Source organism: Rhinopithecus roxellana, chromosome 2 (assembly GCF_007565055.1).
Source record: "Rhinopithecus roxellana isolate Shanxi Qingling chromosome 2, ASM756505v1, whole genome shotgun sequence".
NCBI lineage: Eukaryota > Metazoa > Chordata > Mammalia > Primates > Cercopithecidae > Rhinopithecus > Rhinopithecus roxellana.
Genome location: NC_044550.1, coordinates 171,253,614 through 171,278,474, shown reverse-complemented (window position 1 = coordinate 171,278,474; position 24,861 = coordinate 171,253,614).

Here is a 24,861-nt window from a genome sequence, read left to right as displayed (position 1 = left end):
TTTCCTGGTTTGCCTGCCTCTCTGAATGCTGCTTCTCAGTGTTTCATCCTTTAACTGCTGGTATTCCCTATAACTCTGTTTTCAGCCTGCTTTGCTTATTCTTCTCAGTCTTCCTTGGCTCATCTCATTGCCTCTCAAGGCTTTAACTGCCACCATGACAGAATCTATGTCTCCAGCCCAGATTGTCCCCTCAGCCTCAGAGACAGCTGGGTGCTCACCACCAATATCTTATAGGACAAGAACACTCAAAATATACAAAATGGACCTTAACATCCTCCCAACTTCAGCTGCTTCCCTGCCTGTGTTCTTTGAATCTGTTGAAAGGAAGTAACCCAATCCACCCAAACAAAAAATACAGTCATCCCCTTCATTTCAATCATTCTTAAGTCTCTTCCTTCCTTTCCATTCCATGATGAATGTCCTAGTTCAAGCCAGCGATCTTTCTAAAACTTGACTCTGGCTACACCCTACCTTGGTGTCTATCATTTCAGCCTCTCAACATTGACCTAAAGAATGCTCTTGAACATGGCAGGAAGGTCTTCTCTGAGCTGACTCCTGCCCTGCCTCCAGTCTGACCTCTTATCCCTCCCTGCTTCCTACTTCCAAGATAATGCCCTTTTATCATGGTTTTGCTCCAGCTCTACCTGAAATCATTTCCCAAATCCATTTTCCTTGTCTAACTATCTTCATTGTTTAAGAATCGGCTCAGTTGTCAGTTCTTCCAGGGAGTCTTGCTGCTTGCTTGAGGCCAAATTAGGTCCTTCTGCTCAGGGCTCCTCCAGAGCCTGATGTACTCATCTACTACTGAACCCAGCACATTTAATCACTGGTTTATGCATCTGTTTCCCCCACAGACAATGAGCTCATTGACAGCAGGGGCTCTCTGTTATTCATCTATATCCTCCATGCACATAACAATAATTACTGAATACATGATCTATCTAACAAAGACACATTTACACATACAGATGTGCCTTGACTGACAATGGGGTTAAGTCCAATAAATTCATTGTAAGTCATAAATATCTAAGTCAAAAATGCATTTAATATATCTAACCCACAACATCATAGCTCAGTCTAGCCTACCATAAATGTGTTCAGAACATTTACATTAGCCTACAGTTGGGCAAAATTATCTAATGCAAAGCCTATTTTATAATAAAATGTAATTTATTGAATACTGTACTGAAAGTGAAAAACAGATTGGTTCTATGAGTACTCTGTACTTGAAGTATGGTTTCTACTGAATGTATACCACTTTCACACCATCAAAAAGTCAAAAAATCAAAAGTTAAATTGTTATATGTCCAGGACTGCCTGTATATCCTACCTGTAGCTATTTTAAAGATATATGTTATTATGCCAGTAAAATAAAAACCTCCTATATATTTATTTCTTCATATCCATGAAGAAAGAGTTTATGGTTTTCTTCTTGTTTTTGTTTTGTTTAATTTTGTAGTTAGGAGAGAGGGTAATTGGATCTGTTTCACCTTTCTTGAAATCAATCAAATTTAAGCTTGAGTTTTACAAAATTTTCTAATAAGAATAACAATAAGTAATCCTTCCTGAGCACCTGTTATCTTGAAACATTGTTCTAGGTGCTTTGTATGTCTGACTTAATTTTTCCTTGCAGTAGCCCTAGGCAGCCTGCTGTCTAGGCATTGCCATTCTTACCATCTATACAAACTAAGGCATTGAGAATAACTCATCCAGGTCCACCCACATCAGAAGGGATGGAATCTTGATCCAGCCAAGGCTCCTCAATTGTACTACACTGTCCACAACTGAAATTCAGTTTCTGTTGTTGATTCTTACATCATGGAACAGAATTGTATTACGACTCAAAAATACTTGCAAGCTTAAGAGACAGTACGGAAATGGGCTTCAACCAGTCCGAATGCGTCCTAGGGGCTCCTGCTGTGGCAAGCATTAATCTTTTGGTTACTAGATCATGAAGTAACTGAGGAGTTCCAAAAGCAGGAGCCACACTGACAGAGTCTGGGCACTTGGACTAGCAGCTAGCATTTTAATATTTTTCCAACTGGTATGGCCATGATGGTGTACCCCAGCCGAATATCAACCCAGATCTGATGCATCAAAATAAAGATGTCAGGAAAAAGTGTCTGGACTATTTTCAGAGTCTGGTGCTTCGTTCATTCAAGGTTATTGTTCTTGGATGCAGCTGCCACTAAGCAGAGTTTCCTTAGAGGGAAAATCCACAATTTCTGGTGGGAAAATGGAGGCAGCGAAATTATATCCTAGGCTTCTATCCTCTATGTCTCTTGTATCTACAGGCCCTACAGGGGTACCTGGCACAAAATAAATACTCAACAAGAATTGTTATGAATAAAATGCAAATCAAAACCGCAATGAGATACCATCTCATACCAGTCCGAATAGTGATTACTAAAAAGTCAGGAAATAACAGATGCTGGTGAAGTTGTGGAGAAACAGAAATGCTTTTACACTGTTGGTGGGATTGTAAATTAGTTCGACCATTGTAGAAGACAGGGTGGGGATTCCTCAAAGATCTAGAACCAGAAATATCATTTGACCCAGCAATCCCATTACTGGGTATATGCCTAAAGGAATATAAATCATTCTATTACAAAGATGCATTAATACATATGTTCATTGCAGCACTATTCACAGTAGCAAAGACATGGCATGAACCCAAATGCCCATCAATGATAGACTGGATAAAGGAAATATAGTACATATGCAGCCATTAAAAAAAAAAAAAAAAAAAAAAAAAAAAAAAAGATCATGTCCTTTGTGAAGGAAATTTTGATCTCCTGCTGATAATAGTGTCTGAGACTCTCTATTGACTAATCAGAATAATAAGAGACATGGATGGAGCTGGAAGGAGCTGCAAGCCATTATCCTCAGCAAACTAATGCAGGAACAGAAAACCAAACACTGCTTGTTCTTGCTTATAAGTGGGAGCTGAACAATGAGAACTCATGGACACAGGGAGGGCAACAACATACACTGGAGCCTGTCAGGGGATGGGGTCGGGGGAGGGAGAGCTTTAGGAAAAATTGCTAATGCATGCTGGGCTTAATACCTAGGTGATGGGTTGATAGGTGCAGCAAACCACCCTGGTACATGTTTACCTGTGTAACAAACCTGCACATCCTGCACATGTACCCTGGAATTTAAAAATCAAAATCAAAATAAAATAATAATGAATAAATAAATAAAAGTAACTCACCCAAAACTAGATTAAATGTTAGGTCAACCCAGGGAGGTACATAGAACACCAGTCTATAAAAGATGCTAAAGTATTGCTCTAGACAAAATGAGACAGAGCATGCTATTCGTGGTAGTAGGAAAACTTGTGTGAGTTACTAGAGGTGGAAAAATAAAACCCCCGAGGATGTGCTCACATCATAATAGACGTTCCATCAACCACCATCCTAGGATGCCAGTTAGCCACAGACCTTTTATATGGTTGATCAGCACATGCAAGTTTGGAGCCAGAGCTGAATTGCTTGGAAAAATAAAAGGAGTAAGACTAGTGCTGCCTCCTGAGGCTCTCCCACTCACGCTTTGCTGGAAGTGGTTCAGGTCCCTCTGCAGTAGCAAAGTGTGAACACTGTTGAATGTCAATGACAGAAACTATGGCAGGCACTCTACCGAGAGGAAAAAGTGCGGCACCCATTATGGAGAGTGGGGAAGGAAGATTGGCAATGGCTTTACCCTCAGTGGGAAAAGGCTGAAGTGGCCCTCAAGATTGAAATCATCCTGGAGGTGTTAACACTTCAAGTCTGTGTTCAAACTTTGCTGCTTCTGCTGCAGAGGATTTGCCTACAAATAACAAGAATAATAACTAGAATAATACCTGCTGCCTTTTATTTAGCATTCATTGCACCCTAGGCTAAGCCTTGTGAGGCTCTTCTCATTACATCTTTTTAACAACCCTATGAGGAGGGTATTATCCTTCCATTTTGCAGCTGAGTGTTAACAGGGCCTAAACTCACAAGGAAATCCTCAAAACATGGCTGATGTTCAACATCTCCAATAGGTTTGCAGACCCCTTTGTTTGTTGCCCCACTCCAGGGTACCACATTGAACATATGTACATTTTAGCATCCTTGACATCTTTAAATGATATCATCTGAATTTTTACCTAGATATTCTGTTTCATTTACCTTTAAGTCCCCAAATTAGGTTTGAAATTCCTTTTCATTCACACAGAAAGAATATTTATATTACTACCCATGGCTTCAAGCAGGACAAAATCCCCCTCCACCATGAGTAACTCTGAACTTGATTTTTGGTGTAACAGCCCTCACATTGTGCCATTACATGTATACTCAAGGGCAGAAAATAAATAATAAATTATAGCATTTCTTATGTTTGCTTTGCACCATCCAAGATGTCAATCATATCGTGGGGAGTAACGCCTTCTGACCACTGACATTTAGGTACAATGCTGAAGGACTATTTCTCCAGCTAGCACTTCCACACAGTTCTCTAATATCTTAAAGATCAACCTTAACAACAACAATGATGGCAAAGGTATGGAATTTTATCAGTACAAGGTATAAAAGAAAAGGTTCTGAAATATGAACAACCTTATCATTGATTTCTTTTCTTTTTAGGCCAAAAGAGCATATACCATTCAAGCTATGGGAACAAAAATAAATTGTTGCCAGAGGCTGTTCAAAGGGAAACCAGTAGCACCCTTCAGGGTTCAATGTACTTTTTTGTCTCTTTTTTCCTACCCAGACTCTCAAAGGGACAAACGCATGCAGGCAAGTGATCCTGGAAAGAAGGGGTTAATATAAGCTGCACAGTGCACTCAGCGATGCCTTAAATAATTGTCACATGTCCCCTATAATCTGTCCCATGCTGTCAGCACTGAGTTAGTCATAATAATATCAGATAAGAGCTGTTCAAAGTGACACACTAACCAACATGGGAGCCACATGACTTTCTGGCTTGGCTACTGCCCTTCAGCTGAACTTTGGCTTAGAACGCAAGGCTCCCAGAGGCAACCCGGCACATGCCGCCGCGTGGAGTGTCCGGTGGCATTTTCCGTTGCTAGGGCCTCTGTTGCTTCACAGTCTAGTGAGGGGCAGCTGGGGATCAGTGACAGGGAGTCGCCTGCTCACCCCACCTCTGGGGCCAGGGAAAGGAACTGGCTGCTGTGGTGGCCACTGCCTTTCTGAGCTTGTGCTGGGACTCCCTGTCCCCTCCACAGTTGATTAGTTTTGCAAATGTGTGTGTCACGCGTTATGCCAAGAGCCACAGCAGGGAAACTCGGACCCCCAAAGGGAGTTTGTGCTGGAAGAGGTAGAGAAGGAATGTGACTCTTGGCTAAGAGGACACACAGGCAAGGGCAGGAAGGAAGGAGGGAAAAAAAAGGAAGGAAAGTGATTACCTCTGGGTAGAAGGTTACCATAGACTAGCTCTGGTTTATTTGTGCTTTTCTGTATCCCCTGCCCTGACTTTTTTTTTTTTTTTTTTTTAACCTCCAGCATATTTTAGATTTTTAATTTAAAAAGTTAAGGCACATATTTTTTAAAGGAGAATAAAGAAACAAAGAATGGTGAAAAAGAGGAAGAAAGGAAGGTGACCCACTCACTCACTGATTCATTCACAAAGCAGAGACCAGAAAGGAAGCAGGAATCCAATGTCATCTGACATTGGATTTGAGAACATTTATTGGCAGTGTGCCTCTGGCGTACTTACCTAACACCTCTCTCTAAGTTTTATTATCCTCGGCAGTAAAATGGAAAAATAATACCTAATTTACAAGACTGCTATGGGGATAAAAAAGAGGTGATATATGCTAAGTGGCTAACAAGTGGTAGGTGCTCAATAAATAGTAGCTCATGGGAAACCACTGAAGCTATGATGATCTTTGGAGTCAGAGATACCCATATCCAAAGTCTGACTCCAGCACTTACCATCCTGTGACCTCAGGTGAGTTATTTCACCTTGCGGAGCCTCGGTCATGTACAAAATGGGGATAATGATACCCCACTGTCAGGGTTGTTAAAAGGAGTTACTGTCAATACTTTACACCTAACACAAAATCAGGCACATGGTAGTTATACAGTAATTTGTGACCACAGTTGCCGTGGTGGTTGTGGTCATGGTAGCTAGGAATAGAAAGAAGGCAAATCCATTCATTTATTCAACAAATGGAAACAGCAAGATATACAAGTAAAAGTAATAATTAGACAAAGGTATAGGGAAGAGATAACTAAAAACCAAAGGTACTGATCCAGAAAGATTGGAAGAGTCTAAAAGGACCTAAGTACATGAGAAGACAGAGAACAAGAGAATGCTCTTAGTGGGACTAATCTTACCTGCGTTGGCTGGGAACTATCTAGTCCATCCTCCTTCTGCCTCCAGGGAGCTAATGCTATCCTTCGATTCTATAGATCAAGGTGCAGACATCTCGAGTGACTTTTCCCAGATCACACAGCTAATAAGTAGCATAAAAGGGGCCAAAGCTCAGGAGTGTCCCTACTGTGCTCTTTTAGGAAAGGCATTGCCAAAATTAAATATAAATACAGAAGCATTAGCAACTAAACCAAAAGTAGCAAATGTCAGCAGAGAAAAATTATTGTTTACTTTAGGGAAAATGGAAAAAAAGGAACTAGTGTTTTAAAAAAATAATAAAAAGAAATGGTATCTTAATGAATTTTTTTTTTGAAAAATGAGAAATAAAAAATTGTATTTAGTAGAAAGACATCTTATTGGAGAGAAATCTTAGAAGGTAGAATTTCATGGAGAACTTAAGAGGGAAGAATTCTAGTTAGAAGGAGGAAAGCAAGGCTTTTCCTGCTCATGTACTGAAGTCTGATTCCTCAGGGTACTGCGTATTCTAAGATTTCTCTGACAAAATTCCATAGCAAATTTGCTCAGAAGAGGAGAAGGCCACCAACACATGGGGTTTAGGAATCAGTCTTGCTGTTCTAAGCTGTTAACATTAGACAGGTGCTTCAAGGAGAAGAAAGAACACTTGTGTTGTCCAGTTGGGCAGAGTTTTCCCAACAAGTGGTGACTCTAATGGTCTAAAAATCAGAAAACCCTAAAGGGAAAGTGAAGTGCAATAGGAAGAAATTGGGGCCAGCCAATGCCTGGAGCTTCTTCCCAGTTCTTCTGGTGCCAAAACGTCTGAAAGCTCTGTGAATTTTTTTTTAAGTAGGGGCCATTCCCTTTCCAGAAGCCAGGCGGAGTGCTGGAACAGAAAACAACCACAAAGAATGAAGTCTGCCTCTTTCTTTTGTTATTCAAGAGCCGTGTGGAATGGGCCTCTCCCTAAAGCTCACCACCTTCACTGAATTTTTCTCCTATGTAGAAAGAAAGTCCTCAGTTTGTTTTGAAGAATAAATGAGATAAAGTAAGCAAATCTATCTGATGCATGGTAAGTGATACTATTATTTTCACTTTGCTTCCAGGAGTAAGCGTTTGCAACTTCCTCTTCCCTACCACACAAATAGTTGGTTTGTTGGACCAACTCTCAACCTCACCTCATACCAGTTGGAGGATTGTGAAGCTGAAGCAAGAGAAACTCATGTGAAAATGGGTGACAGAGGAAACTGAAGAATGGAAAGAAGAGAGGAAACATGATTTAATATTAAGGAAAATAGCCTACTGGCCCAGCATACTCTGGGAGGCTAGAAAGCCTTTTATTTCAGACAGCTTTCTGGCTATCACCTGAAGTTTATGAGAGCGAGCCTTGCCTGTGCCATGTGTATAAATCATCCCTGCCCATTTATTAATAATCATAATGCCTTCTTTTATATAGAGTTCTTTAGAAGGCATTTTCACATCCATCACCTAAACATTCATATGCCACAGGGTATCAGCAGCTGCCAGCCACTCATCCGCCCAAGTGGGCAAAGCAACTCTGTCTTTGGTTATGTAAATATGAGGCCCACAGGCACCATGACTTCAGGAAAAGGTGTAATAGGTCCTGTGTGTCTCCCAACATCCTTTGCTAGGCAGAACTGTCCACTGGGGAAAGGTGAATACACTGGCATAGGGGCTAAGGCGATCCCGGGAAAGAAAACTGGAAAGGACTCCAAAGTTACTAGAATCCCTCTGGTAGAATGGGGTAGTCTCAACCAAAGTTTCAAAGGAGCACCCACAAGAAAGGTGGGAAGGTTAAGTGGGTGGTGACATGGGGAAGGGTGAATCTAGCTGAGACTGCAAACTGCCTAGGACCTGCTGCCCTGTCTTGGTGTAATGCTACGAGGAGCACTAACCTAGCATGTGAGTGCGATGAAAGAAAAGCGGTAACTTGGCGGGGCGCGATGGCTCAAGCCTGTAATCCCAGCACTTTGGGAGGGTGAGACGGGCAGATCACCAGGTCAGGAAATCGAGACCATCCTGGCTAACACGGTGAAACCCTGTCTCTATTAAAAAATACAAAAAGCTAGCCGGGCGAGACGGCAGGCGCCTGTAGTCCCAGCTACCCGGGAGGCTGAGGCAGGAGAATGGCGTGAACCCGGGAGGCGGAGCTTGCAGTGAGCTGAGATCCGGCCACCGCACTCCAGCCTGGGCGACAGAGCGAGACTCCGTTCCAAAAAAAAAAGAAAAGCGGTAACTTAAAGTCAAAACAAGGGGATGTCACTGGATCCATGTAAAGAGCTGTGGTTAACAACGGCCCCTACAGAGCAGAGGCCCAGCCTCCACTGTGCTATGCAGGATCAGTGTTCAGCAGCCACACTGTGTGGCAGCAACTGAAGTAGCCCTGCTAGTAGACAGCATGGCATCCAACCTTTCCCCCCAACCATCCCCCACAGCCTGGTGGGGTTTTTGTTTTGTCTTCAAGGTTGAGCTAACCGGTCTAAGTCAATCCGTAGTCACTTGGAACAATTGGGATTGTAATCTGTGGAATGATGCGAGAGACTTCACCAAGGAGATTTTGATCACCTGCTGATAATGGTGTCTGAGACTCTCTATTGACTAATCAGAATAATAAGAGATATATGGCCCATGCTGGTGAAGCTAATCATATTGGTTACATTTGAAAAAAAAAAAAAAAAAAAAAAAAACATTGAGCAAAACCTCTGAGCCAGAAGTTATTATTAGTCTCAATTGATAGACTATGATATACACAGAGAAGTTATTATTAGCCTCAATTGATAAAGAAACTGAGGCTCATCTAGGTTTTTATTTTTTATTTATCTTATTTTACTTTTTATTTATTGATTTATTTTTGAGACAGAGTCTCGCTTTATCGCCCAAGCGGACTGCAGTGGCGTGATCTCGGCTCACTGCAAGCCCCGCCTCCCAGGTTCATGCTATTGTCCTTCCTCAGCCTTCTGAGTAGCTGGGACTACAGGCGCCAGTCATGCCCTGCTAATTTTTTTTTGTATTTTTAGTAGAGACGGGGTTTCACTGTGTTAGCCAGGATGGTCTCGATCTCCTGAACTCGTGATCTAGCCACCTTGGCCTCCCAAAGTGCTGGGATTACAGGTGGGAGCCACCGCGCCCAGCCCTCCTCTAGGTTTTAAGTGGCTTGCCCAAGACCCCACATCTAGGAAGTGAATAAGCAGGTTCCCTTTCCAATGGAGAGGATTTTAGTTAAACAAAAAACAATTGCCACTGCCTTTCTCTCCTTTGGAACCAAGGTGGAGTATCCCACCAGACCTTGTGGAATTGTCTCTGCATGTGAGCTGCACCCTTTCACAAAGCTTCCCTGTCTTTTCCACTCTCTTACATGTACTTGGGCAGAAACCAAGCTCGAGGTTCTGCTCACATGCTTGTGGTTTGGCTCCCAGCTGGGGATCACATTCTCTGCTCCACAGGCAAAGCCAAGGATCCTTCTTGCAAAATACTACTGGTGTCCTGGTGCCACCTCCCGAAAGAGCTGCCCACAATGCCCGCATGCCTGGGAGCTAGGGTGAGCAGGATCAAGCATTGGCAAGCAGGACATCCAGCAAGAAAAGATTATGCCTGCTCTTTCTCCCAGTAAGTTTCCTAAGAGCCATAGACTTGGTCATTAATAAATACACACAATTTCAGGAAACCTCTCAGATACAAATGGGTGAAATTAAAGTGAGACAACATCTGGTAGTAAATTATATACTAATTTTGGCTATTTTCTTGCTATTTACACGCTTAGCAGAGAAAGAGCAAATGTCCACGGATTTCTGGCTCACAGGTACTTTTTCCTAGCTGTATCAGCATAATGATAATGTTAGTGGATATCAATTTTTGTATCAGGGCCTCTATGGCACAACTCCAAGGGATACTACTTACATAGAACACAATGTAAATAGTGCTCCCCAGAAGTGTGCAATATGGCTTTTTCTATAGAATTATTTCCTTAATCCAGGCATAAAAATTATTTACATGCAGTATCTTATTTTATTACAATAACAAACCATGTGGTAGACATTTGTATCTGTTTTACAGATGAGAAAAACAACAGGCATTGAAAGTTTAAGTGACTTGCCTATGGTCATATAACCAGTAAGTTGCAAAATCAGGATTCAAATTCAGTGCTATCTGAATCCAAACCTCATGTTCTTAACTGTTTCATTATCCTAACTGAAACCCCAGTATAACAGTAAGACATGAACCTTAAAAAAATTGCAAAGTTGGTTAACATCTAAATGTTGAGTCTATATACAAACAGCCTATATATGTATTTTTTTCAAGAAGAAAATAGTTCATGTGTTCTGTCTTCTTAGCATGTAAGACTTTTTGGCACATGTTTAATTTAGTGAACAGTAAGTATTGATATGATGCCATATTAATTCCTATGTACATCGAGGAAAAAAGTTTAATCAATTTTATTTAATTTTAAATAAGCCAATATCATCACAAAGCCTTCAGATACAACTGATTCGCCAAAATTATTGGGGAACCAATACAGTAAGTATTATGTATTGAATACCTACTATATACTATTCTAAGTCATTTTCATATATTAGCATGTCTAATCCCCCAAACATGAATATAACATAGATACTGTTTTCAGCTCTACTTTGCACAGATGGATTGAGGAGCTTGTCCAATATCACATAGCTACTAAGTGAAAGACCCAGAATATGAATCAGGCAATCTGGTTTTAGGTTCCACTCTACAGCCTCTAAGATCTGAAGTATGGCAATCCACAGGACATGAAAAGCAGCAGAGGGAGTCGAGAAGCCTAATCAGCACAGGCGCAGTGGCTCACACGTGCAATCCCAGAACTTTGGTATGCCAAGGTGGGCAGATCACCTGAGGTCAGGAGTTTGAGACCAGCCTGGGTGAACATGGACAAACCACATCTCTGCTAAAAATATAAAACTCAGTCAGGCATGGTAGCAGGTGCCTGTAATCCCAACACTTTGGGAGGCCAAGGCGGGTGGATCACTTGAGGTCAGGAGTTCAAGACCAGCTTGGGCAACATGGGAAAACTCATCTGTACTACAAATATAAAAATTAACTAGGCATCTTGGTGTGTGCCTGTAATCCCAGCTACTCAGGAGGCTGAGGCAGGAGAATCACCTGAAATGGGAGATGGAGGTTGCAGTGAGCCGAGATCACACCACTGCACTCCAGCCTTGGTGACAGAGTAACTCCATCTCAAAAAAAAAAAAAAAAAAAAAAAGCCTAATCATGTGAAAACAAGTAAATAAACACAGACTCCCAGAATGGAGCAAAGCACCAGCTCCTGCATGTACTGAACATGACAGGCATAGGCTTCTAGGCAATGCTCAAAAATAAGAAGGCACTTCTGTGCAAAGTCACTAAGAAGACCAGAGACCAGAAGGGGTGCCATGAAGGTCAATTGCTAAGGCAACAAACCACTAATTTCATGGTCCACAGAATGATACACATCTTTTACCAGAACAGAGAGGGAGAAAGGATAGGAGATACTATAAGATTATAATATTTCCAAAGTCCCTAGGTAGCTTCTCAATTTGTCTTACTTCTACTGCTTTCATGGTAGTTTTACAAGTGAAATCTGCCTTTTGTTTATTTATTGGCTTTCTCCCACCAATATAGGGAGCTGATTAATCTTCAAAATATCCTCATGCAATGTGCAGATGCATTCTAAAATGCTGCTGATCCCGTCTGTACCAGGAAATTGGGGCAGAAAGTTCTGCCACTTCTGTCCAAAGTAAAACTTGGCACTAAGCCAGAGGTAGAACTGTGGATCAACCCCAAGAGTGCCTATTCCCAGCCCACAACTTCCTTTTTCTTTTCACTAGAAAATAATAAAATAAAATAAAAATAACCCAGGGCATTAAATTTTGTTGACTCCTTTTAACATTTTTTTTCCTATTAAAATAAGCAAAATTTCTGCCTATCCTCAATAGGTCCAGAAAGGTAGAAATGTATTGTCCAATTTTCTATCATTGAACATAAATTCACTTGTTGGATATTACTCTCCCACTATACATACTGTAAGTCTGAATGGGTTAATACATCTCTACCAGGGACAGAAATGATCTCTCTGCCTCTCTACCTTGGAGGAAGAGCTGAGATATTCTGTGGCTAACAGGTACTTTTCCTGTGATATTTTTCAGCCTCATCATCACAGTCCATTCAATTATACAGTTTCTCATTATTTAGGATCAGTTCCCTTTCACAATGTCCCAAAGGGAAGTGCCTTGACAAACATCCCATTCATCTCAATAGGACTTTGCAAAGTCAGAATAATATGCGTAAACACAGTTGGGCTTGGAGGTGGGTCCAAAAGAAACTATCTAGTGCTGTTGTGGCAGATGAGAGCCTTGGAGAGGCTTTGGTCCATTTTGGGCCCATTTTGATGGGTCCTATGAGATCCAGAGTAAAGATTTTAGGGAGACTAAAAGAAATAAGTGCACCAAGGAAGTGGAAGAGTTGCATAGAGACAGGAAAACCAGTAAAAAATTTGGTTTCTGCTAAGTATTGATTCTGGTTCTTACCTTGTATTTAATTTTAGCATCTTTGAGTTGAGTAAGAACTGTTTCAGAGAAAGTCTTGGGAACCATGAAAAGTCCCTCCCTGGAGGGTAAAGGCACCGAGGGACACTTCTTCATTTAGAAGAAAAAAATGTACATCTTCTTCTGGTCCAAAAATTTTCTAGGTCATTCATTTACTTATTCTTTCATTAAATTATTGCACTTATAATACATGTCATATGTTATTCTAGGTAATCACCATAGGATACAGTAACAAACAAGACATGCCTTCCAGGAGCATGCAGTAGAGACAGAAAAACTGACTCTGCAAGACTGTTCAAGATGTACAATGATTGAGAGCAGAGAATGATGAATGCTAAAGATGACAAGGAAAGCTCTTCTTGAAGATCCACAGTGTAAAGCACCTTGAACAATGAATGAGAGTGTAAGAGACCTGAAGAAAAGAAGGACACCGAATGGAGTGGTAGCACCATAGCCCCTTTCATTAGGCAGGGATCACATAGAGAAAACATGAAGGTTTGAGCAAGAAAGTTAGAAACACATAAGCAAGAAGGTTAGGAGGTCAGAGAAGTAGTGTAGGACAATGACAGGGAAGCAAACCTTCCTCCCATCCCCCTAGGACATGACTTTCATTTAGGAGAAGTAAGAGCTGAGGAGAAAGCATGTCTGCTGCCCAACAAAGGTTGGTCACTGGTGGTTGTATGGCATCATGTGGCTGCCCCAGTGGGTGCTCCCTTGGTGTCAGGGAGAAGCCTCCACAGCTGTTCTTGCTCAGATGCTCAACAAGGCTATTTTGGGCTGGATGGGGTCCATGGTGATGACTGCCCAGCCTGGGCAGCTTACCCAGTGTTGCTTTTTAGCATTCTGTTTTTCTTGTCACTTAGCTGTCTACCATACAATTACTCAAATAAGGAAAAGAAGAAGGAAAAAGGGAAGAAGAACATGACTACATCTTATTTTTAGTACTCAAATCAATGGTAGCAACCTCCTGTGCATTTCAATAAAAACTCTGCATATCAAAATCCCCCCAAATAAAGCATAGTAAACATATTAAAATCCATCATGACATTTTTCTGTGCAGTTTTAAAATATGTTTGTTTGTTTGTTTGTTTGTTTTGAAATACCAAAATGGTTCAGCCCAAATTAAAGACTAATTCATTGACATATGGGCCAAAAAAAAAAAAAATACATAAGTGCAATAAGCATCCTCAAAAATGTGTGTTTCACCTTATTACCCTCTAGGTCAAAGGATGTTTAGAAAATAACAACTATCTTTTATTTCAATATATTCTCCTTCCAAAGAACCAAAGCACATTTGAAAGATTAGCATGATCACAGGATCCTAAGGTGGTAGGAATCTCAGAGGTTTTGAGGCCTTTGCCTATGTTTGAACATTTTCTGGAAAATAAATTTCCCTCTCTAGAGATAGGGAAAGGATTGGGGAGCAGCTAACTAACAAATGCCACAAACTTAGAAGTTATAGAGATCCCCATTTCAACACTAATAATGGCTACCATCTAACTAACTATGCAGACACTAATGCTGGGAACTTCAGAATACAGTGTCATAATTTAACTCTCACAACTCAAGAAGAAAGTGATATTACCCTAGGTTTACCTACAAGAACAATGAGGCTCAAAGACATAACCAGTAAGAAAAGAACAGAATAAGAACCTCAGGGTCTGGTCTCTTTTTCAAAAGTAGCATATTACCTCTCAACAACAAGGAAAAAAGGTCACTCTTATTATTTTAAGCCATCTCTTCTCATCTTCCCTTACTTGGAAGTATTCAGAATCTGCATATAACTATGAATTTGAAAACATATTTCACCTCCTTTAATGTTCCTGGAATCTTCCCTAGAGCTCCAACCTCTCAAGGCTCCCCTAATTCATCCAAATTTGTAAAATGTAATCAATGATTTATCAGAACCTATAAAAACTGTCTGGGTCTTCCTTCAACAATTAATTTACCAAACAGTAATTAATTTACTAAACATGTATTAAGTACCTTCTTTTGTCATGTACTCTTTCATCCACAGAGTTGGAAATATACCACCTTGGTCTTGAGAAACTCAAGAGACATGCAGAAATATCTGCAGCAATGTAACAAGCCATCTTACAACAGAGAACTGTGGAAGACGCTACATGGAACATGGAAGAGAAAAAATGCCGACTCCACCATTAGCTTCAGGGAAACACCAGAAGGAGGTGACATTTCATTTAAGTCTTAAAAGATGAGTCGGAATTTCTCAGGTGATCTCAATAGGCAATTGTCCAAGGAAGAAGGACAGATTGAAGCACATTTGAGATTTCTATTTGAAAACATGTTATATATTCTGCTATCACGTTAAAAACAAATCACCAAACAAAAAAGAAAAACCTCACCTTCACTGACTCACTAACTCTACATGCTAATAAAAATATCAAATGAGCAGTAATTGTATGGTCAGTAATAGCAGCATCATGAAATCAAATGACATCAACAAAGAAGAAAACGAATAATTCAATTACTACATGAAATGTTTGTAGTTAGTTAGCTCATGGAACTGTCTTGTTCTCTGGCTTTCTGACAAACTAGATCCAGGCCTCACAAAGAGTCAGTGTGTAAGACATAATTCCAATTTGCCTGAGTCTTTCTTGGTTGTTTGCTACTTAAAAATCCTAGACTAAGATTATCCCCTTCCAGACTCTACAAAAAAATTTAGCTCAAAATGAAATCAATGCATTTTAAAATCCCAAATGTAAGAAGTATCCAAAACCATAGGCTAAAATGTGGCTTCCTAGAATGTCTCATAAAATTAATGTTTGTTAAACAGATACCTTGTCAAAAACAGAAACTTGAATCACTGAAAATAGTTTTTCTTAATTTTATTATTATTATTATTATTATTATTATTATTATTATTATTTTAGAGACAGGGTCTCACTCTGTCACCCAAGCAGGAATACAATGGTGCAGTCATAGCTCACTGTAACCTCCAACTCCCCTGTCTCAAGCCATCCTCCCACCTTAGCCTCCCAAGTAGGTAGGCCTACAGGCATGCAGAACAACACCTGGCTAATTTTTTAAATTTTTGTTTTTCAGAGACGAGGTGTTCACTATGTTGCCAAGGCTGGTTTTGAACTCCGGGCCTCAAGCTAATCTCCCACTTTGGCCCCCCTAAGCACTGAGATTACAGGTGTGAGCCACTGTACCCAGTTTTAAATTTTTTTTTTTTTTTTTTTTTTTTTTGAGACGGAGTCTCGCTCTGTCGCCCAGGCTGGAGTGCAGTGGCACTATCTCGGCTCACTGCAAGCTCCGCCTCCCGGGTTTACGCCATTCTCCTGCCTCAGCCTCCCCAGTAGCTGGGACTACAGGCGCCTGCCACCTTGCCCGGCTAGTTTTTTGTATTTTTTAGTAGAGACGGGGTTTCACCGTGTTAGCCAGGATGGTCTCGATCTCCTGACCTCGTGATCCGCCCGTCTCGGCCTCCCAAAGTGCTGGGGTTACAGGCTTGAGCCACCGCGCCCAGCCTTAAATTTTTTTTAATGTCATATGTCTAAATGGATTAACCAAACTATTCTGTGGGAGGGAAAGTAAAAATTTCAATTTACAGAACGGACTGTGATATCTGTCAGACTGGATCAGACGGGCCACTGATATAAACAAAGGATTTGGGAATCACCTTCTAAAATCGAAATAATGGCCCACTTTTAACCTCATCCCTGAAGGGAGTTATAGTTTATTTCATCTCACATACCCTCATTTGGAAAAAGATAATGGCTCTGGTGATGGATTTCCATGTCAGAGGGTGTCTAGTGTTGTTTTTTAGAGCGGGAATTCTGATGTGAGATTGTTCTAGCTTTACAGAGGTCATGAACAGTCCTAGGGCACAATGTCACCACTTAGTGGGCTTCAGATCCATTGATCCTTTCAGGTATTATTTCCCTGGATACATGTTGGGAATTGTCACTAAAGGAACTCACTGCATGCACCCAAGTCACAACACTAACCACCACTACAACCACATCCTAAAGAATGACTATAATATCATTCCTTTTCCTACTTACCTCTACTACTAAGAATGATTTTATCTAGATTTGAAGACTAAAATATCTGCCATCATTTCAGAGAACAGCCAGAGCAAGTCTTTGACTCCCTACTTTAAACTGGGTAGGCTTTAGCTCTTAAAAATCAACAACCCAAGACTACATACTATGGACAGATACAGTCTTTCTATTGTGAAAGATAGTGGAAAAAAAAAGAAGAAAGAGAAAAATCACACTCTCATGGATTTTTGGATTTTTACCTTAATGGAACGATTTTCACATTTCACCTCTTGGCAGTAATCCAAGCATATTCTAAAACAGTACCATCAACAATAAACACACAGGCCTCTAAGCAGGGAATAATACACAGGAACCCATAAGAAATAAGGGGAATCAGTCATTGAATTCACTGAAAAACACCTGAAAATGTCCCTCTGAGAAAGGACTTAGTAGCAATATTTAGATTTTATATCTAAATGATTCCCAATATTCTCGTCAATTCTGCATGGTCAGGTTAAACAGAACTAGTGGATTTGGCTGTTAATACTCTAAGAATTTTTGTCTGTTTTGCTCTTGTCTAACCTACCTAGATATACTACATTACTATCAACCCAAATAAGTATAGGGTTTAGAACAAATCCCGATCTTTGAAACACCCACATTACTGTTATTTACTTAAAATTCACTTCTACACTTATTGAATCTGTATAGCTCTGTGTTCACCATATCCCATTAAGCACTCATACACTTAGTATTAGTAAATTGGTCCCTTTGGGAATCTAAACTTAGGCACATGTAAACACTACATCTTGGAATTCATAATTCTTCCATAATCACCTCCCATTTGGCATCTGTGAACTCACAAAGGCAAGTTTCCTCAGTAAAGATCTGTTCTGAGTCCAGTATTTACATAAACAATTTCTGTTTGGAGTGTAGGTTTCTTCATGCACCAATAACCTCTCCATCTATGTTTGGTCTCTAAATTTCATGTTAAATAAATTTTAGCACTACAGAAATACTTCAAGCAATGTTCACCATTTTCTCAGCACAAAAAGTCATGTAGACACAGTCTAAGAAGGTGTTTTGTGCATTTTTAGTGGAATAAATATAAGTACAATTTGAATTGTAGGTATAATTTGAGTTGCAGGAATAATTGAAGCTTTTTTTTTTTTATGTTGCCTTCATCCTGAGGCTTAAATGTCTTTGGGAGTTGGGACTATTTACGAACTCAGTTCATAGCCCAGCAGATACCCACTGAATTAACTTTAGTCAACCTGATTTTGTTTCATTGTAAAATAAGTAAGTGCAATTCTGATTTCTCAGTCAAAATGGGACTTTGACTCTGTTTTCTTCTTTTAAGGATGCCCACCACATGCTTAAATTCTCTACTTATTGAATCCTTATTCAAAAGAATAATGCACGACAGTCCTTTGGTTTAACAAAGCTAGCACACATGAGTACAAATAGGTATCGCCTTTCTAGAAAGTAAGTTATCCAGATAAATTTAAAGGGTTTTTTTTTTTTTTTTTTCTAAATACATACTCTTTGGCTCAGATTTATCCAGAAGGGTTTATTTTAAAGAAACCAATTTGAGGAATTTAAGGATATTTGTAAAGGATATTCATGTGACATTGCCTGTAATAGTTAATAAAATGGTAAAACCGCAAGATTTATCAATAGGTAATTGGGTGAATCGGTTGTGGAATATCCATGCAATGTAGAAATGCAATCATGCTTCCCCCTCTAGAAAGTGAAATGTAACTCCTCACCCCTTAAGTGTGAGCTGTATTTAGTGACCTATTTCTAAAAGTACCTTATGAAATGGGGGATAAGGAGTGACTGTGTAGTGGAGAACTCTGGCACCCACGACCTCAGGTGATCAAAGTTAACATCATCGTAATTCTTGTTGATAGCATGTCTTCTTGACATGATATGTTGAGAATAGCATTTCACCTCTGTGGCCTTGCTCCCCAAAAAACTATAAATCCAGTCTAACCACGAGAAAAACATCAGACAAATCCCAACAGAGGCATATTCTACCAAATACCTGACTAGTGCTCCTCAAAACTGTCAAGATTGTCAAAAAACAAGGAAAGTCTGAGAAACTGTCACCACCCAGAGAAGCCTGTGGAGACATAATGATTAAATGAAATGTGGTGTCCTGGATGGGATCCTGGAGTAGAAAAAGGATATTATAGAAAAACTAAAGAAATTTGATTAAAAATAGAGTTTAGTTAATAGTCATGTATCAATATTGGTCCATTAGTTGTGACAAGCAAGCCACAGTAATATAAGATATTAAATTAGGTGAAACTGAATACAAGGCATATGGGAATTCTGTGTACTTTCTTAACAACTTTTCCATAAATCTAAAAAGATTCTAAAATAAAAAGTTTATTTGAAAGAATGCAGTCCTGCACAATAATGATAAATAAATATGTGGACCCCCTTCAGATTAGGTTAGTTGCTACTCTGTCCTCCAAAGCACCCTGAACTTCTCCCGTGATAGAGCACAGATCCCACGTATTTACCTTCTTGTCTCCCTCCTGCTTCATTAGGGCAGAGGCTAATACTATTCTGTGCAAAATCTCCTAACACTACATAACACCTACCAGGTACTTAACGTCTGTTAAATAAGTGAGTGTATCATCATGTTGTCAAGTGAAAATAAAATCAGATTGCAAAACACTGTTGGTATGGTTTGGCACTTTCCCTACCCAAATTTCATCTTGAGTTGTACAATAGTTCCCATAGTCCCCATATGTCATGTGAGGGACATGGTGGGAGGTAACTGAATCAGAGGGGCAGCTTCCCCCCTCCTGTTCTCATGATAGTGAGTTAGTTCTCATGAGATCTGATGGTTTTAGAAGGAGCTTCCCCCTTTGCTGGGCGCTCATTCTTCTCCTTGATGCTGCCAAGTAAAGAAGGATGTGTTTGCTTCTCCTTCTGCCATGATTGTAAGTTTCCTGAGGCCTCCCCAGCCATGCTGAACTGCGTGTCAATTAAACCTCTTTCCTTTATAAATTACCCAGTCCTAGGTATGTCTTTATTAGCAGTGTGAGAACGGACTAATAAAACTGTGTACCTTGCTCTATCACCTATTAGCTATATGACCTTGGGCAAGTAACTTCACAGCGCGGAGCCACAGCTTCCTGATCTTTAACATAAAAATAGTCATTGCACCTATCTCATAGGGGCTAGTATGTATAAAGCCCATAGAATAGTGCCAGGTATATTATAATCCCTCTGTCTCTGTCTCTCTCCGTCTCTCTCTCTCCATCACTCAGATAGACCAATAAAAAGTCTATATCAGAACTTACACACCTAACATGAACAATATTTGCCATTTTAAGATTTATATTTTCAATTATTTAAAATTTATTTTTGCTTATCTTTATGTTTACATTTTAGGTAGCAAAAATATATTATACTTATTAAAAACATTAATGAAAAAGAAAATAAATCAACATGCATGCATATACACCCAAGTCACATAACCCAGATACACAGGATACTGTTCTGTTCCCCAAGGAATAGAATTTACCATGCAGCTGAGAGACAAGGGGAAAAAACCACTGCTGAGAAACTGAAGAACCACTTAGTAAAGCAATAGAAGAGATGCCTTAAAAATGCCTCTGATGAGCAGACGAGTGACCAGAAGAAGCAATCATGAGGATAGAATTTGAGAGAAAGGAAAGAATAAGGCTCTGAGATGACAGCTGGGCCTAGAGAATAGGAAGTTGAGCAAGCGGGGAGGGTGCTCGTAGCAGGAGGGATGGCATGAGCAAAAGCGCAGCATTGAGGAAGCTAGGGGCAGATAGTGCGATAGGCACAAAGCCTGCCTTATAGCTCTGTCCATCAACCTGGGTCTTTTCATTATCCCCAAGTTTGTTTTTTGAAACCTCCTGATTAATAAAGCCCTCACCAAACCTTGCTAACTTGCTACCATTGCAAGGAAAGAGGAACAAAAGAACAAAAGAAGCCTAACCTGATTTCTGAGTTTGTATTTCCAATGCCAGTGACTCACATGTCATCATGGCCAGCCACATGTGACCTGCAGATGTGAGTCACAACAGGCTGGAATTTCAGAACTGGTACAACCCAGAACAGCTGGAGGTGGACACAAAGCGACAGGCCGGACCCTCCCTCCTCCCCAGGGCAGAATCCACTCTCTCTATATCATAACTTTGCATGAATATCGTTAGGATACCACGTTCCCAGACAGAGTGGGGGCAAAGCACAGGGAACGAATCTCACTTCATTAGCCTGACAACACATCACGGGGTATATATTCTCTCCCTTTCCCCCAAAACAGAGCACCCATTTTGTCTACCAATAGAATTTATAGACTTTCAAAAATAGATTTTGCCAAACAACCATGTGGGCAAATGCTGACTTGCAGTCTGGGAGATATCTCTTCGTCAGGCCCAGCAAGATTAAAGCAGGTTCTATTTTCATAGAGAGAGAGCCTCAAATGGAAGCACAAGAAAGAAATTCACTTTTTGTCAACATCAAGCAGTGCCCCTCAGTAGCCAAGGCTGGGCTGGATCTAACAATTGCCAAAGTACCGTACGCAGATTCAGAGTGGCTTCCGCTTGAAGAATGGCCTCGCGCTGCTACAAATCCAGGACAAGAGGATTTCCCAGTGCCCAGCTCAAAGGACAGAAAAATTCTTTCCTACTCTGGTGTACAAGGAACTTGACAGTAGAATAATATTGGTAGGAAGAACAGCAAAGGTACAGTGCAACCCAGACATGCAAGAAAGAAAGGAGGACACCAATAAATCCTGCTACCAAAGTGTAGGGGATTGTTTGTTATTTTTTATCTCTTTTGTTCCCCCTCACACCCTGGAATGGAATTTATCCTTCAAGCTTCAAGTCTGAGGGTAGTTTTCAGGGGCATACATTTCTTTCTTGGTGGGGAGATGAAAATATATGTATATACACACACACATATACACACACACACGTATGTAACCGTTGTCATTAACTGTTATAAAGATGGTATTTTTTAATATTCTCATGGCACTTCTAGTGTAAATATCTCCTTACAACAATCAAACTGAACCCATAGAGCCCAATCGTGCACTATCTGCCTCTGGCAGGTTGGTGCGAAATTTGATTTGTATTAATCAGCCCCTGGCTATTGAAGCATGTAATATACTTGATGTGACAATTCTCTGTCTTACAATATCTACTTCTTCCCCACTGGAGGTTCCCTGGTGCTAGCTAACCGGGAGCAACCATCTCACTGAGAGAACTTGATATAAAGAAGGGTCAGGTTCAAAGCCCAATAATAATGAAGATGCCAATGACGATTCTACCGGTACTGATACAAAAACTAGCAATGACTATATGTTGTGTGCCTACTGTGTGCCAAGTACTGTAGTAAGTGCTTTACATGGATTAGCTCATTTTACCTTCAAAACCATCCTGCAAGGCAGATATAATTATAATCACTGTTATATAGTGAGATATATTATAAACAGTGATGGAGAAAACGGAGACTTAAAGAATTTGATCAGTCTGCTCAATGTCATGCTGCTGGTAAGAAGTGAAGCTAGGATTTGAACTGAGCAGTGTAACCCCAGAAACTGCATACCCATATCCTCCTCATACCCATATCCTCCTCAAGGATATCTGCTCTTGCCCTACTCTCTAAAGCTTGCTGACAACCCTTTACTGCAGACAGAAAACCAATAGCCACTAAATCAAGACGTGGCCCCTCTGTTCACAGCCATTACATGTGGAGACTACACTCCATGGAGATCATGCTTCTCCACACCCAACACGAGAGCCGACATCCTCAGGTTCTTGGCTTTGTCCATTGCACCCTGGGCGTGTGGCCGCCTGTTAGAGCAGCCTTGCAGAGAGGAGCTCTATAATTGCCAGTGTGGGAGGCAGAGAGTGGGCACAGGGAAATTATATGATTTTTCTTCCTCTCTGCTGTCCTAGGCTCCATATTTGCTTTTTCTCCATCTCAGAAGCTCAGCAGGAACTGTGGAACCAAGTGGGGACATGAGAGCCCAGTTCTTCCTCGGTGATGAGAGTCCCTCAGGAAGAGCTTTCTTACTGTGTCACTCAGCTTAAGTTTCCATTTGGGAAAGACTACTCTGTGTTCACGTGCCTTCTGAATTCTTATCAGTCAAGAATGCAGCCACACTCTTCTCCGACTGCAAACCTCTGTTCTGGAATGACTGCTCTTCTTTTACTCTTAAATTCATTCATCTATTCAACAAATGTTTACTGAGTAGGTCCCGGGAATCATATGGTTGGGATACATGATGAATAAAATCCTGTTGCTTCCCTCAAGGGGCTCAGCATTTAGTAGAAAATACAAAATGGTTGTTCCTTCCTCCAAAAATGTGTATTAATTTTCTTCTATGTAATACTATTTGTCTACATGGGGAAGAAAGGAGGGGGCAGGAGGGAAGCAGGAAGACAAGGCATTTACTAAGACTCCTGTGTCATGCTTCCTGCCATAGATGCTTGACATATATTTCATCCATTCTACAGTTCTGAGAGGCAAGTACTGTAACCCCATTTTATAGCCTACCGAGGTAGAGAGAGGCTCAGCAACATGTTTTCTCAAGGCAATGAAACCTTTGGTTTGTCTCTAGGAGGCCCTTTGGGCTGAAATCTCATTGGAAAAGGAAGTACTTAGAGACTTGGTCTTGAACTTGAATTTGCAGAGCGAGCTCATTGTCCTTGCCTAGGGACAACACACATCGGAGTGTGCTTCGAATAGTTCCACTTCATGCCTGTGGTCCCTGAGTAATTATTACAAACTCCTCTTTTCACTCTCAAATGTCCCATTTTTATGATAAATTATATGATCATCCTATTTTCATTTCAATTTTACTTTCATCTGAGGTGGCATGGAGAGGCCTGATGGACTTTGTTGGAACTACAGTCTTTGTTTCCCAAGCCAGCCCTTAGGAGTGCTCAGATCTAAAAGGCTAGTGATCAACCTGAATGGGATTCTTCCTCAAATTATCAGACTCTGAATCCAGTGCCCTTTCCCTTAGCACCTATGAGAATCATAACTGGATGTAGACTTAGAATCTGATTCTTAAAGCATGTTATGCTCTATTTGCCTAAACTAGTTTTCTTCTTCATTTTTCAAGTCACAAGGCAAATGGATAGCTTCATAGCACAGCACTGATTCAATGAAGATCATTATGAGTTAGCTGCCCATTATTAGGAAATCAAAATACAGATCAATTAACAGACCACTCAGAAACTCAAGGAGTTTGAGTATGTATGTACTACATACATAGACCAAGTACAATATTACCTTCCTGTAAAACATGTCAATATAATTTCTAATTTTTAAGGCACATTTAGAGTAACATGCACAAAAGAAACAAAGAAAACATAATGACACTTGCAACCATCGACTCTGTCTGTGCTGGGCTGTCCATTATGGAAGTCCCACAGCACCAAGCACAGCACTAAATTACGTACAGGTAGTGGCTGGCTATAGCTGCCAGCCAGCTTTCAGCAACATCCCCCATATGGCTAGGAACACTTGTGCCAGTTAATTAGCACTGGCATTAATTGAGAGAAGGAACATTGACCAGGACATCGAGGTTATCCTTAGACTATTTAAATATGTCATGTGATCACTCGTTCCATCTGTTATCAACATACTTCACACTTAATCCAGTAAATAAACTCCCAACCATTTTAATCAAATGGATTCCATTTTGCCAGGCCTCTGTAGACTTTGCAAATCTCAAGATGTTTTCTTCCTCTAGAACCTATATTGTGAGGTGTCACAAGGTTCAATGACACAGCCTGATGTGAATTCAAGGACAAGAGCCACCCCTTCCCCTGCAATCTATGAAACTCTGGGGCAGTATCCACAAGTGGTGGGGGAATAAAAAAAACCCATGGCATCACTCATTCAAATGCATATTTTTCACTTTGCAGCTACCCTACAAATCTGCCTTGTTTTCT